Source organism: Poromitra crassiceps, assembly GCF_964638095.1.
Source record: "Poromitra crassiceps genome assembly, chromosome: 2".
NCBI classification, from domain to species: domain Eukaryota; kingdom Metazoa; phylum Chordata; class Actinopteri; order Beryciformes; family Melamphaidae; genus Poromitra; species Poromitra crassiceps.
In genome coordinates, this window is record NC_139624.1 from 41,380,883 (window position 1) to 41,394,545 (window position 13,663).

A 13,663-nucleotide genomic window follows, 5' to 3' on the forward strand; every position below is an offset into this window, starting at 1 on the left:
ACACATTCACACAACAACAGACACATTCACACAATAACAGACACATTCACACAACAACAGCAGACACATTCACACAACAACAGACACATTCACACAACAGACACATTCACACAACAACAGACACATTCACACAACAACAGACACATTCACACAACAGCAGCAGACACATTCACACAACAACAACAGACACATTCACACAACAACAGACACATTCACACAACAGCAGCAGACACATTCACACATGCTCTTCCACTTGCTAGACACTCCTTGACTAAACCTGTCATTATTTGTCAAGCTATCATGTTTCAGTGTGTCTAGAGATCTACCCCCATATTTAAAGTTCTATGTTGGGATGAACATACAGTGCACACACACACACACACACACACACACACACACACACACACACACACACACACACACACACACACACACACACACACACACACACACACACAGCCACAGCTATCTTGATTCTTTATTTATTCTCGTGGGACACTTACTAACACTTTCTGTATTTTCTTTCAGATACATTACTCAGTTTGTGACGCCATGTGCTGTCTTCCAACTTCAATTAATGGAATGATTTTGGTTTGAGTGTGTTTTTAATGAAACACAGAAGTTACTCCGAAGGGAACTTCCCCTTTTGGTGGAGTTTTGGCGTGTCTCGTCATCACTAATGCTTAGTCAGACAGCATAAACAACACATTAGCATGCACAAAGGGTAATGACACTTGACATTTACTGTAGTTCACAAGATGCTCCAGAGCATATGGCAAATTTCCACTGAGAAACTGAGTCAACGGCAAGACTCCGACAACAGCTGTGGGGGAAATGATTGGTTTTCCCCAATTTAAATACTCCCAACGAAACGGCTGGCTATGTCTCTCTGAATGTTAATAGATATAATCTTGATTAGAGCAAAGAAAATAATTTCAAAATCTGTCAAAGTTTAATTTTACATCAAGCCACAGGATGTGTTGAAATTCATTTTTCTGCAGTTTTCTCTCTTGTAGTGCAGATGTGTGTGGCTGTATTTGTATTGCAGAATGAGGTAACACAAGAGACAATCCCAACCAATACTCTCTTATCATAATAGTAAACAATTCATTCTCTTCACTAACAAGTCAGATGACCGGACAGCTTCCCGATTGTGTGGATACAGCTTCTTCTTGCTCAATGCTGCTTTTTCCAAAGTATTAACTGGATTGAACCGCAGATTAAGTGAGCTCAACTGAACAAACAGGCAATGATTCCAATTGATCGTCTGTCATATTTAGATAAAGAACAGACACTACAAACATGGCTCTCTGTGCTTGTAATGGGAAGGGAAACCTTGTGATGGAAAGACACACAGAGCAGATGGATTCTGCGTGATGAATTATGTGCTTATTTGATTTAGCCGACAGCTCTCACACAGTCCCAAGTGTGTTTCTGTGTTTCTGTGTGTGTGCGTGTGTGCGTGTGCACAAACACAAGTGTGTGTGTGTGTGTGTGTGTGTGTGTGTGTGCGCTTTTGTGTTTTTTTTTTAACCCCCTTAAACTTTTTGTTTGATCTCGCTGTACATGTCATGGAACGCTATCCACACCACCACCACCACAGTAATACAGTATGAGATAAAACACACACACACACACACACACACACACACACACACACACACACACACACACACACACACACATGCACACACACAGTAAAATGTGTGCGTGTTGTGTATGCAGGAAAAAATTCAAATAAAATCTGCACTGGAGCATGGAAGTGCTTTGCATAATAGTAGATGCGTACAGTGCGTACATCTCCAGTGTCTCCACATGAATCCTCCTATAACAGACTGACTGAAGACAAAATGCCCATAGAGGCATGGAGATTGATTATGACATTCTACTGATCTGAGTTCTATGAACCCACGACCATCTAATTCATTTCTGAAAGGTAAATTTGATTGTATTTCAGCATTCCTGCTCTTGGGATTATTGAATAAGTGCCACCCCTGGCCTCTGCATTGGCTGGTTGAAAAAAGAGAGAGAGAGAGAGAGAGACAAACTGAAGGACAGACAGAGAGAGAGAGACAGACACAGACAGAAACAAACTGAAGGACAGACAGAGAGAAAGACAAACTGACTGACAGACAGACAGAGAGAGAGACAGACAGAAACAAACTGAAGGACAGACGGAGAGAGAGACAGAGAGAGATGGAAGGCATCAGTGTCGTGATGGAGGGACATCTGCTCAGGGGTCGGCCAAATGCGCCTGCACTCCAGGCCTCCAATCAGAACGCCTCCAGAGAAGCACCGACACTGAACTGGAAAAATGGCACAAATAAAAATAGGATCTGTTCTCTCCTTTGGCACCGCCGGGTCTGAAGACGCTCAGAGCCTGTCAGTGTCTGTCTGCCAGCCCCAGTTCAGCTGAGGCCTATGTACATAGAACTTTTAGGTATGGGACAAAAACATCAGCATTCAACTGCTGCAGTGCCACAGCCCCGTTTGAGGTTGAAGAGCGGCAGGTTGATTGACAGCTTAAGATGTTTAGGAAGGGTGGGGGAGGATATCTGACACCCAGATCTGACCAATGACAACACGTCCCTGACTACTCTTTCCTGCTAACATTGACTTTCCACACACTTTCTTTGACAGTCGGATCGATGAACAGATTGGTCGAAATTCCACCATTGTTATATGTTATCATACACTGTGCATACAAGCTTATGTTCAGGGTTAAAATATGTCTGTCTGTCTGTCTGTCTGTCTGTCTGTCTGTCTGTCTGTCTGTCTGTCTGTCTGCCTGCTTATGACCAAACTAACTCAGTCAAATCACAAACATAGATGTTAGACCAATGATTGCAAGTCATCTCATAAATCAAAGTTTTCCCCTGCTCCTTCCTCCTCCTTTCCATCCCTTTTTCTCCTTGACGTAGATCTGACTCAGAAGTTCTGAATCGACATTTTCCAACTTTTAAAATGCGCCAAGGCACAAACATTTTGAACTTTGCCCCTGTTTACAAATGTGAAGAGGTAACTGCTCCTGAGCAGTTAGGGCTGTTGTGTTAATGATAAATCCCATTATGTCAAGACAGCAAGTATATTACACAGTGGTTTAACCTAATTGGAGTTGTTTTCTGTTCATCATCTACTACCACTCATGCTGTTTTCAAACCTGGGGTCCACCATCTATTTTTTTTATAGTAAAAAGTTTATTTATTTATCTGACTTGCTTGGTGCAATGTCAAAATGCCTGACACACTATTCACCTTGAATGGAAATGCTTTCACCACCATCATGCACATACAGTATTCAACATTTCATGCCATTTTATTATTTGTTCACTTTATTGCCTTGCTCAATTGCTGGAGCATTGCACCTCATACTGTTTATAGGTCTGTTAAAACCATAAAGGTGATAGTTCAGAGTTTATGTGCAAAATGCGCTCTTGCACAAAGTAATTAATAGCTCAAGAACTGCTACTGTGTACTATCACGGCTTGTCCATTAATGTTGTGCATATTTTCAGGAGGGTCACTTGATATAGGTCTACAGTGAGCTGCTGTATAGTAGGCCTACACAGCACTGAACTTGTGTTCAGTCCTACACTGTATTGTATTTGTTTCGTGTCAGAAGCTACAATTTTCTTGTAGGCTACTAGGTTGGAATTTTAGAGTAATACCTCAATTCAGCAGGGAGAAGATTATTGCTGAAATTCTAGTGCATACCTGCCGGGGATGGGATGTGCGCGCCACATATGTGCAGACTTCCGGGGATGTGTGCACCAAAACAGCTTAGATTTGGGAAAATTAAAAAATCTGCTTCATTAGTCCCTGCCGAAGTCAATGGTTAAGTTCAGATTGATTGGCCAACCTGTTGATGAGGAGATAAACAGATTCATACAGAGAGACACACACATACTCACATTGCCCTCTCTGCTTCTGTGTACACACACACACACACACACGCACACACGCACGCACTGCTCTCTCTCTCTGCTTCTGTGTCTGTGTGCCCTGAAGTTCACACTCCTCTCTGCAAACACCAAGGCCAAACTGCACCAAGGAGAACTCAGTCCATGCAGAAAAATGCTCATAAACCGCTTAAATGTGGGAAACTGAAAAAAAAAAAAGCTTAATTAGTTCCTGCCTATGTCAATTCTCAATACCCATGTGCAGTTTCAGATTGATTGGCCAACTGACTGGGGAGATAAATGAGCTCAGAGAGACGGGGGGGGGGGGGGGGGGGGGGGGGGGGGGGGGGGGGGGGCAGACAGGACAGAGTTTCCTTCATTCTATACAGTAGGATTGTGTAGGCTACCTGTAATTAGAAATAGAAGGCAAGGGGGGAAGAGGAAGGGGGAGACTATAAAGACGAAGTGTTGTAATTCATTGCATCTGACTGACAGTGGAACACAGTGGGGAGGCTGGTTGTCGAGTGTGAGAGTCATCAACAGGACTGGTAAAGAATGGCAAAGAATACAGCCATTGAGTGCAGGGAAGAAGAAAAAAAACGCTACGTCATGGAAAGAATGACGTCAGGGTTGATTAGGCGCCGAGGGAAGAGCTTATGTAGGTGGAGTTCAGACAACCAGACAGGCAGCAGAGGTGATGCTAAGGCAGGGAGTTTTCGGAGCACATGCATTGCACGCTGTACTATATGATGGGGAGAATTGATCTTTGAATAATCCCGTTATTAGGGGAGCAAAGAGTAGTAAGGGCTCATGACGTAAGCGTTTCCATAGGCGACTGATATGCTGGCCAAGCCAATGGGGATCCACACCAACGGTCCATGCCCATCCTCCTCTTGACGTGCTTCACATGTCCCCGGCGGTGTTACAGAAAGTAACCAGGCGAAACGAGAGTATGCACCTCTGCCTTTTCCGTCTTCGCTTAAATCAACGTAAGGCAGTCTGAGCAGTCAAGAAATATCACATGTGGTTCAATATCTGTTTATTTTTACGACAATTGTTAGTTTTACTCTTAGGAGGGACAATGTTGTATGTGTGATTTCAGTAATGGCTATGCGTCAGTTTCCCCATGAATTATGTATGCGTTTGCTAAGCATTCTGACTTAATCAGTCAGCGCCGTTCTAATTTTAGGCAGTACTACGCATGTGCTATGCGATTTCCGGTCTAGTGGACAATGATTTCGCTCGAAAGGGATGGGAACTATCTTGATGATGGCCAGTGACTTTGGTTGTGACAGCGCAGTGGGCGGGGTTTTACCTCAGATCAGGGGAGCGAGCCTGGTCTTTGGTGAGACTGAGGGGAGCGAAAGAGAGAAAGGGACCCGGGGTGTTCTTCAGAGAACGGAGTAAGTATTTTTGGGTGTGTTTTCTGTGATAGCTGGATAAATTACCGCAAGCTAATGGTCGCTTCCAAGTGGTAGATATTGCCCATAGAATCTTCGGGTTTGGTTACTCATTTTTGTGTGCAAGGATCAACGACGACCAGAAACTGGTGGGTTTAGGTGCTTTGGGTAGTTAGCAAGCTAACATCGTTAGCTAACGTTATATCTTGGATAGACTGACATTGGGCGTCTCGTTTGCCAACCAAGTTGGGGTGCTGGCAGATGGTCTTGCTTTGATTTAACGTTAGTCAACTTACACATTTGCATTGCTCTTGGGCTAGCTAACGTCAAGTGATTTGACTTGACAATGTGTTGAAAGTGGCTTGTATGTTGTTTCATCTCTTTACAAGCAGCATATTGTTAGGCTAACGTCAGTAAGCTAACGTTAGTTCGCTTCCAAGCTAGCCTGGGACATTATTTTGAACTGTCGGACCCCACGCGCTAACGTTACCCACAGCTCGCGGACTGCAGTTGGACCTGGTTAGGTTGTGAAATAGCCACATAAAGCCACATGGCTGGGTAAAACAACCCGAATTTTGTTGTTGTATCAGTTAATTATTATTGTGGCAAATGCCTCGTCATATTTCAATGTTAAGAAAAGTTACGTTTAGCGTTACTCCACCAAGAACAAATCCTGACAAAGGTTAATCTGAAATATCCCTTGAGGGAATAAGTCAAAACAAGCGCATCCTGGTGTCTGATTTAAAGTGACGGTAAGTGAAACGTCAGTCAGTGCAGTGTGCTCCTTCAGTACCGTTAACGTTACATTACCTGTGCGGAGACATTGCCAGGGCTCATCTGGACCTGAATAGATTGTGTTAGCTTATGTCAACGCTAGCTTGCTTTTGTGTAAAGCTTTGCTGCAGGGCAATTAACCACTGATTTGTTCAGTCGTCGAGAAAACCAGGTACGATTCAGACAACAAACCCTGCTTTTTATCTTCCAGTTACATCGTTGTCTAACGTAACGTTAATATCAAATTGAAATCGCCGCAAAGCTTAACGGGGCTATGTTTCATGCGAGGGAGCTGTCAGTTTCATCGGTGCAATTAAGTTGTAACATTACCGTTCATAAAAGGGAAACGTGTGTGATTCTGTTACAAGCTGTCATTCACAGATGCACAGTATCTATCATTTCGCTAGACAGTATAATGTAGTTATAACTAAGAAGTTACTAGCCATGAGGTGTGATATGAATGGCCACACGTTAATGCACCGCTATACCATGGTCCATGCTGAGCCTGAGTAACGGTACGAATTATAACCTTAGCAATTTGTCTGACATACTTTGTTTGGACATCCATTCAACTTTCATCTTGTAGTAACGTTATATGCTGGGATCTGTGTTGTTTGTGTTTTTGATATGTTTACTTTTTAAATATTTAACCAGCAATTTCCCAGCAAACCCAACACATAATGGTGGTATGTTCAGAATAGAGCAGCTCATGTCACCATCTAACATGCAGGCAAGCTTCTCTCTCTCTCTCTCTCTCTCTCTCTCTCTCTCTCTCTCTCTCTCTCTCTCTCTCTCTCTCTATACACACACACACACACACACACAGTTGCTACTATTGCTACTATACTGCTATACTGCTGCTGCTGCTACTATTGCTTCGTATATTGTACCATAGAACTAGTCCATACATTTTATCTGTGAGATGTAGCCCTCTAGTTACCTGCAAAGCTTCCATGTTGGTGTGAGTGCACTGCGCAGTCACATGAGCACCTTTTGGTGTCTAGTAGAAGGGATCAGCCCTTATCCAATTAAATAGCACCCGGCTTGTTGCAGTGCCAGCAACACTCCCTGGCTTTGTGTAATCACCTGTGATCTACTGAATTAATGCTGTCCTGTCATTTAATCAGAAAATACATTTAAAACAAAGAATGTTAGGGTGTGCTTAAATATCTATTCACATTTTTGCATACTCAATTGCACTGTGATTCCATGCTAAAAGCTTGAATCATCATCAAGGCCAGTATAGTTATCAGTTTTACTAGCCATGAGTTGTGATATAAGCATTATTGTAAAAAAACGAAATGGCATGCTGCTGTATATGCCTGATGTAATAATGTCATTGTGAATGATTGTTGGAATTCAGTCTAGATTTTACTATACTACTAGTGCAGTGCCCGCTGCTGCTGCACAGAGCGCTGTTCGCTTGTTTATTCAAAGTTTATTAATATTGAACGTGTCCAAATTGCACCAAATCCGACACTGCACGTACTTTGGTCCCGAGCAGGGCCGCCAAGTGTGAAGTAGATCAGATGAACTCGGCGCTGTGTGGACAATGAGACCAGCATCACTGATGATGTCATAAATGTCAGATTTATGACATCACTGATGATGTCATCAGTGGGATCAGGGATTTATGACATCACTGATGATGTCAGTGGGATTTATGACATCACAGATGGTGTCACAGTAGGATTTATGACATCACTGATGATGTCACAGTGGGATTTATGACATTGATGATGTCACAGTGGGATTTATGACATCATGGATGATGTCACCGTGGGTTTTATGACATCACGGATGATGTCACAGTGGGACAATCACAGTGGGACAGAGCACGAGCTTGGGACAGACAGAGCCCGAGCTCCCATTTATGTTGGGCATGATGATTTGAATAACAGTTTTGAGGTTTAGCAATTGTGGGTGATATTTCATTGAGATTATCTAGTTTGGCATATAGAGATTTAGACTTTAATGATTAGCAATGCACAATATGGATCTCCACCCCCCCCCAGCCAATACAATAACCAATAAATATCTGCTTCTCATGAGCGATAATACGATAACCTATAATAATTATATTTTTGTATTTTAAAAATAACCTCTTAACCTGTAGTTTATGTACCTGAGGTTAAGAAAGACTAAGCTGTAGTCAGCAAAGATGAATGATTTAATATTCCATAGCTCTGACCTGACCAAATCTGACATCACTATTGCCAACATAAAACAAAGAACACTTCTGACTGAGTTCTGGCTCTTCAAATGTTAATTTATTTTCTCTACTAATGCCTACCCCACACTACAGGATAATTTGCAAGATTATGGCCAAGATTCCCCCCTCCCGATTTTCTCGGGGGTGCTCCCGATTTGAGCCGCGTCGGGCAGATAATCTTCCCAAATTATCCTGTAGTGTGTGGGGTTCAAAGATTCACAATCGGGATTGTGAATCGGGCATATCTAACATGTTAGATATTTACAACCCGACAGGCGATTGCATCTTGAGCAGAGAGCCAGTAGTAGCTGTGTTTCCATTACAGTTTTTCGCAAAATAATCTGGTCCGCGTCCGCAGCCCCACACAGAAACAAAGGACGAGGAAATTGTCATCGAGGTGAAATACCCGTGCGTCTTTGAAAGGGACGGAAAACTAATGCTATACTGCAAAGCATGTAGCCTACAACAAGCGCTTAGCTCTCATATGCTTCCCGCATCGGCGAGTGTCCGCACGGAAAAGTGAGTCAAATCAGCAGACGTGCCCCTCCACAAGGCACCTGTGCAGACGGTTTCGCCTGGCCGTGCACAGTAGGCCTACACCCCGAATGGACGCGGCTGGGCGGACAAAGTGGAGTTTTCAAGACTTCCGCGAGCAGAAACCCACACAGTGTATAAAAGCTCCACACGTTTCCTCGTCAAGATTCAGTGTCTCTCATTTCCGTGCGACAGCCCAAACTTCAAGCATAATTCCAGCATAACGCTATACTGCAAAGCATGTAGCCTACAACAACCCTACAACATACACCTCGACCAGCACATCCTTCAAAAACATTTTACATTTTTTTTTAAATAAGATTTGTTTAGAAAACGAAATGACACAAATGTATTATTATTATTATTATTATTATCATTATTACTACTACTACACCCGGTGCGCACACTGAATAGGCATTTTAAAAGTTAACGTCGAGCCCTGCTTCCAAGGTGAATCTTCGGCATAATCTTCTAGTGTGTGGGGTTGCGTTTGAACAGACGCGATTGTGTGTGTGTCCCAAGATTGAAATGTAAAAAAATCTGCTCTCTCTGTCCTGTAGTGTGTGGGCTCTCAAGATTTTTATAATCTTCAAGGATTTGAAAATCCTGAAGTGTGGGGTAGGCATAAAGATAAAGTATATCACTCAATATAAGAAAGAACTCAACAAAGGCTTTTATAGAAGTGAAACTAGCCTATGGCTACTAGGGATGGGCATTTTAAGCAATTTAAATAGTCGAGTACTCTCCTTCTATTATGAACGAGTGCTCGAGTACTCGCGCGGGGGGGGGGGGGGGGGGTCTGTGTGATTACTATGGTAATGACGGAGCAGGGGTAATCTGCTGTGTGTGGGGCTGTTCACACATAACGTTTGCATTTTTGCATGGAGAAAGCGCTACCTGGAGCATGCGAGGAGAGGGACTGACTGACTGACTGATATTAGGTGAGGCGACGCTAAGCTAACGTAAAGCCTACCTCAGACAGCATCTCCGATGGTTGGATGGATGGCATTTGCGCTTCGGAGCGGACAATGTTGTGAAACAACCCAAGCGAAGGCTCAATTCGAATACATGTCCATTGTCCAGTAGCCTATCATCCATTTTACTTTATGATCACTGTTACACTAACGTAAATCCACGGATTACAAGGTCCGGTGTTCTGCCAAAAAGTGAAAACTGACCAGTGTGATTAACGTTACAGCTGCAGCTGAACAGTGATCACCATGAAGCGATTGTCTCCCAAAAAGTGATTATTTCTCCACATTTCTTGTGACTAACGTTATGGGAAACGACAGTGTAGTCAGTAAACTAGTGCAAAGTTGTGAATGAGTTTTATCGGGCGTGCGCTATGAAGAAGCATGCGTCTCGAATATCTCTGGCCACCATTTTCGGGATGAGCTGGAAAACTTCCGGTTAAAAGTTTCAAAATAATGTTACTTAAACAAGAGTAAATCGCTTATTGATGCACGTTGGAGGACAAAAGGTATTTCAACGAATGAAGCAGCAAACCTTGTATCAAAATACTCGTTGTGATGTTATATGGCGTGAAACTGAGGCTGTAACGCATTAATCAAAATAAGGTTACGTTACAATAAGCATTTTAGTTTGAAAGCAACAAAGTGGATGACGTAGGCTACTTGTACATTCTGGCTGACTTGACGCCCGTGCAGTTCATGCTGCCAGATCCACATGACGATGCGTGCGTAGATAGACCACTTTTAAAGGGGTGGGGAGTGGGGCGAGTACCCGAACAGCAGAAACGTTACTCGACTACTGACGTTATGAACGAGTGCTCGAGTACCCGAGTACTCGCGCCCATCCCTAATGGCTACTTAGTCTTCAAATAAAACAATGACAACAGGCATAGTAGACTGTTATGATTAAAGCGGTAACAAACGTTAAACCTGGGCTGTCAACATGACAAGCATTAGCGTTAGCCCTAGTTAGCTTACCGTTAGTGGTTAGCGGGTTGCTTTTGGAGTTAAAGATGCAAAACCTGGACGTTTTATTTCAGGTAAAGCACGTTTTTTTTATATGGTTTACGCCAGCTCTGGGAGTACGAAAGTGCTTTATTTTGGGTTTGTTAGTCACAACAAGCGGTTTCCTTTCCGAGCGGGGAGTGCTACAACGGCAGCCCGCTGCCTGCTGCACTAGGCCCACGGCCATCTAGCTAGCCACAACAGCTACCATTTGGGGTGCTTTTTCACACTCGTGACTTGAGACCGTTTCCGAGCACACTTGTCCCCAAATTGACCCCAGGTGCGGTTTGTTTCATGAGTGTGAACGTTGCGTTCCGTGCCCGGGTGCAGAACAGCGTACCGTGACAGGGTCCACTTGAAAAGGTGGTTTGAAATGTTAACTGAAAATCATGTAAAAAAAATAAAAAAATAAATATATATATATATATATATATATTTTACATGATTTTCAGTTAACAGTATACAGTGTATATATATATATAGTTTCAAAAGTGATAAAAGTGGCCCACGTGTGTGAAGATGATCTTGCTGAACGCAAATTAAAACGCTCATAAACTTTTGTTAACCACAGACCTTATTAGTGAAATCCCCATTCTAAAACCCCATAGACTTTTCCCTTGATGAACCAACATGGCGGCGATTTCTGGTTAAGCCTACAAAAATCCGTCATCCCTGCGGTACTCATTTGTAGGCCTACAACCCTCTCAAGAGTCATTTCACTATGATTTCAATGACTAGAAGTTAGGCCAAGGAGAGGACGCAGTGCATATACTTGGTCATAGCTTTCACTCTCTCCTGTTAGCTCCCCATCTACATTATAGTATACTTGCGCTGTTCACGTCAACTGTGTCGACCCGACGGTGCGTCACATTTTTGGCAGCTGCACGCTGCCTATGCCGACAGGGTGGCAGGCTTGCCCACAACAGCCTGTTCTCCCTGTTACCCTCAGGGAGGAGATACAGGGTCCCAAAAGCACGCACAAATCGCTTGAGGGACAGTTTCTTCCCGCAGGCCACGAGACTCCTTAACATACACAAATAGTGTAGTAGCTGTTAGGGCTGGGCAATATAATCGATACGGCAATATTTTTTTGCAGGCCATGCCATGCCAGGCCTCTGCATCTGGTGATTCCCACCCCTAATCGATACTGTATCGATATTTCCCATATCGATGCGTTCAGTAACACTCAACACTCAGTAGTTTTGACTAAATTTGTCCACTAACTTATCAGTATAAAGTGATGTACATATTATTACACTACCTGGGTGGTACACAGTGTGTTATATCTTTAGCTCTATTATTTAATTTTGAGTAAATTCTGTAGAATATCGCAATATATCGCAATATGTATCGCATCGCAATATATCGTGATACAATTGTATCGTGACCCAAGTATCGTGATACGTATCGTATCATGAGATCCTTGCCAATACCCAGCCCTAGTAGCTGTACTGTACCGTACTGTAGCTGCTACCATTACGTATGTCTAAAGTTTAATTGTATGTTTAATTAGGTATATGCTATTTGCACCTGTGCAAATAGAACGTCAACTATGTTTAAGTATGTCTAAAGTATGCACATGCCATGTGCACCTATGTGCAGTGAATATGCCACTGTCTTTTTTTTCTTTTTTTTTGCAATTTTCAAAACGTAAAACAGAAACAACACAAAAGGGTCAGACAGAGAAAGAAAAAACAAACATAGTTCACATTCCAATACTACAGCTTGGCACTACCAGCCACGTAAGGTCCCCATGTGCCTGCAAGGGATGTGCGTGGGATCCCACGCAAAGGGTCCATGAGAAGTCAGTTATGCGAGTCACGTACCGCTATTAACCTCATCCAAATAGGCCAGAAACGGGTCCCAGATAACCAAGAACTTCCCAAGAGAATTTGTCCTCAAAAACCGGAGCCTCTCCATACGTATAACCGAGATCATGTCCGTCAGCCACAGCTGAAAAGAAGGTGTAGAGGGAGACTTCCGCTCCCTCAGAATGAGTCTCTTGGCGACAGTTGTTCCCTGCGTCAGAGACTGTTGTATAGCCGTAGGGAGGAGCAGAGAGGATTCCGAGCAGCTGAAAATGGCGAGTTCCGCCTCCGGCTGAAGGGTTGTTCTATAGGCCTTAGAGTACCAGTCAAATATTTTGGCCCAAAAACCAGATAATGAAGCACAAAACCAAAAAGCATGGGACAATGTACCCTCTAACACCTGACACCTATCACATAGTGGTGAGACAGAAGGGTAGATCTTGTGCAATCTAGACTTGGAATAATGGAGACGGTGAATGACTTTAAATTGGATCAGCTGGTGTCTGCTGTTAATTGAGCAGAGTTGGACCACAGATAGACTCCTGTCCCAAATAGCTTCAGACAATTCAACACCAAGTTCCTCCTGCCATGCCTCTTTAATCCTCTCAGTGGGGGCTCTGATGCAGTCATAAAATAAACATACAAATCTAGAAATAAGATGCCTGGAGTGAGGGGGGGGGGGATTGATAAAACATTAAAAAAAAACATTTTCATTTGGGAGAACTTCAAAGTCACGAATCTTGGATCTAACATAATTTCTAACTTGTAGGTATCTAAACCAGTGTGTGTTGGGCAACTCAAATTTCCTCTTCAGAAGATCAAAGGATGCGAAATGACCATCTATGTATTAGGGAATTCACGACTAGTGAATTTTACTAGTCGACTAGTCGTCCCTAATGGTAGTCGACTAGTCGTTTTTATTTATTTTTTATATATATATATATATATATATATTTTTTTTTTTATCTTTAACTCATTGAGTGCCAGCCACTTTTGGAGAACGGACGCTCCCAGTGCCAGAGTTTCAGAGCGTTTTCAGTGATTTCTCGAGGCCCACAGAAT

The 13,663-nt window shown here is 43.0% G+C and overlaps 1 protein-coding gene across 1 annotated transcript in view; it reads left to right on the plus strand.

Moving 5' to 3' along the window:
• Positions 1-5,257: 5,257 nt before the first annotated feature.
• atp2b1a (ATPase plasma membrane Ca2+ transporting 1a) overlaps positions 5,258-13,663 on the plus strand; it is an 89,679-nt gene continuing 81,273 nt past the window's right edge. Inside the window, exon 1 of the mRNA XM_083632027.1 lies at positions 5,258-5,300. The gene's annotated coding sequence lies outside the window, so the exon portion shown is untranslated. The remainder of the gene's footprint in view (positions 5,301-13,663) is intronic.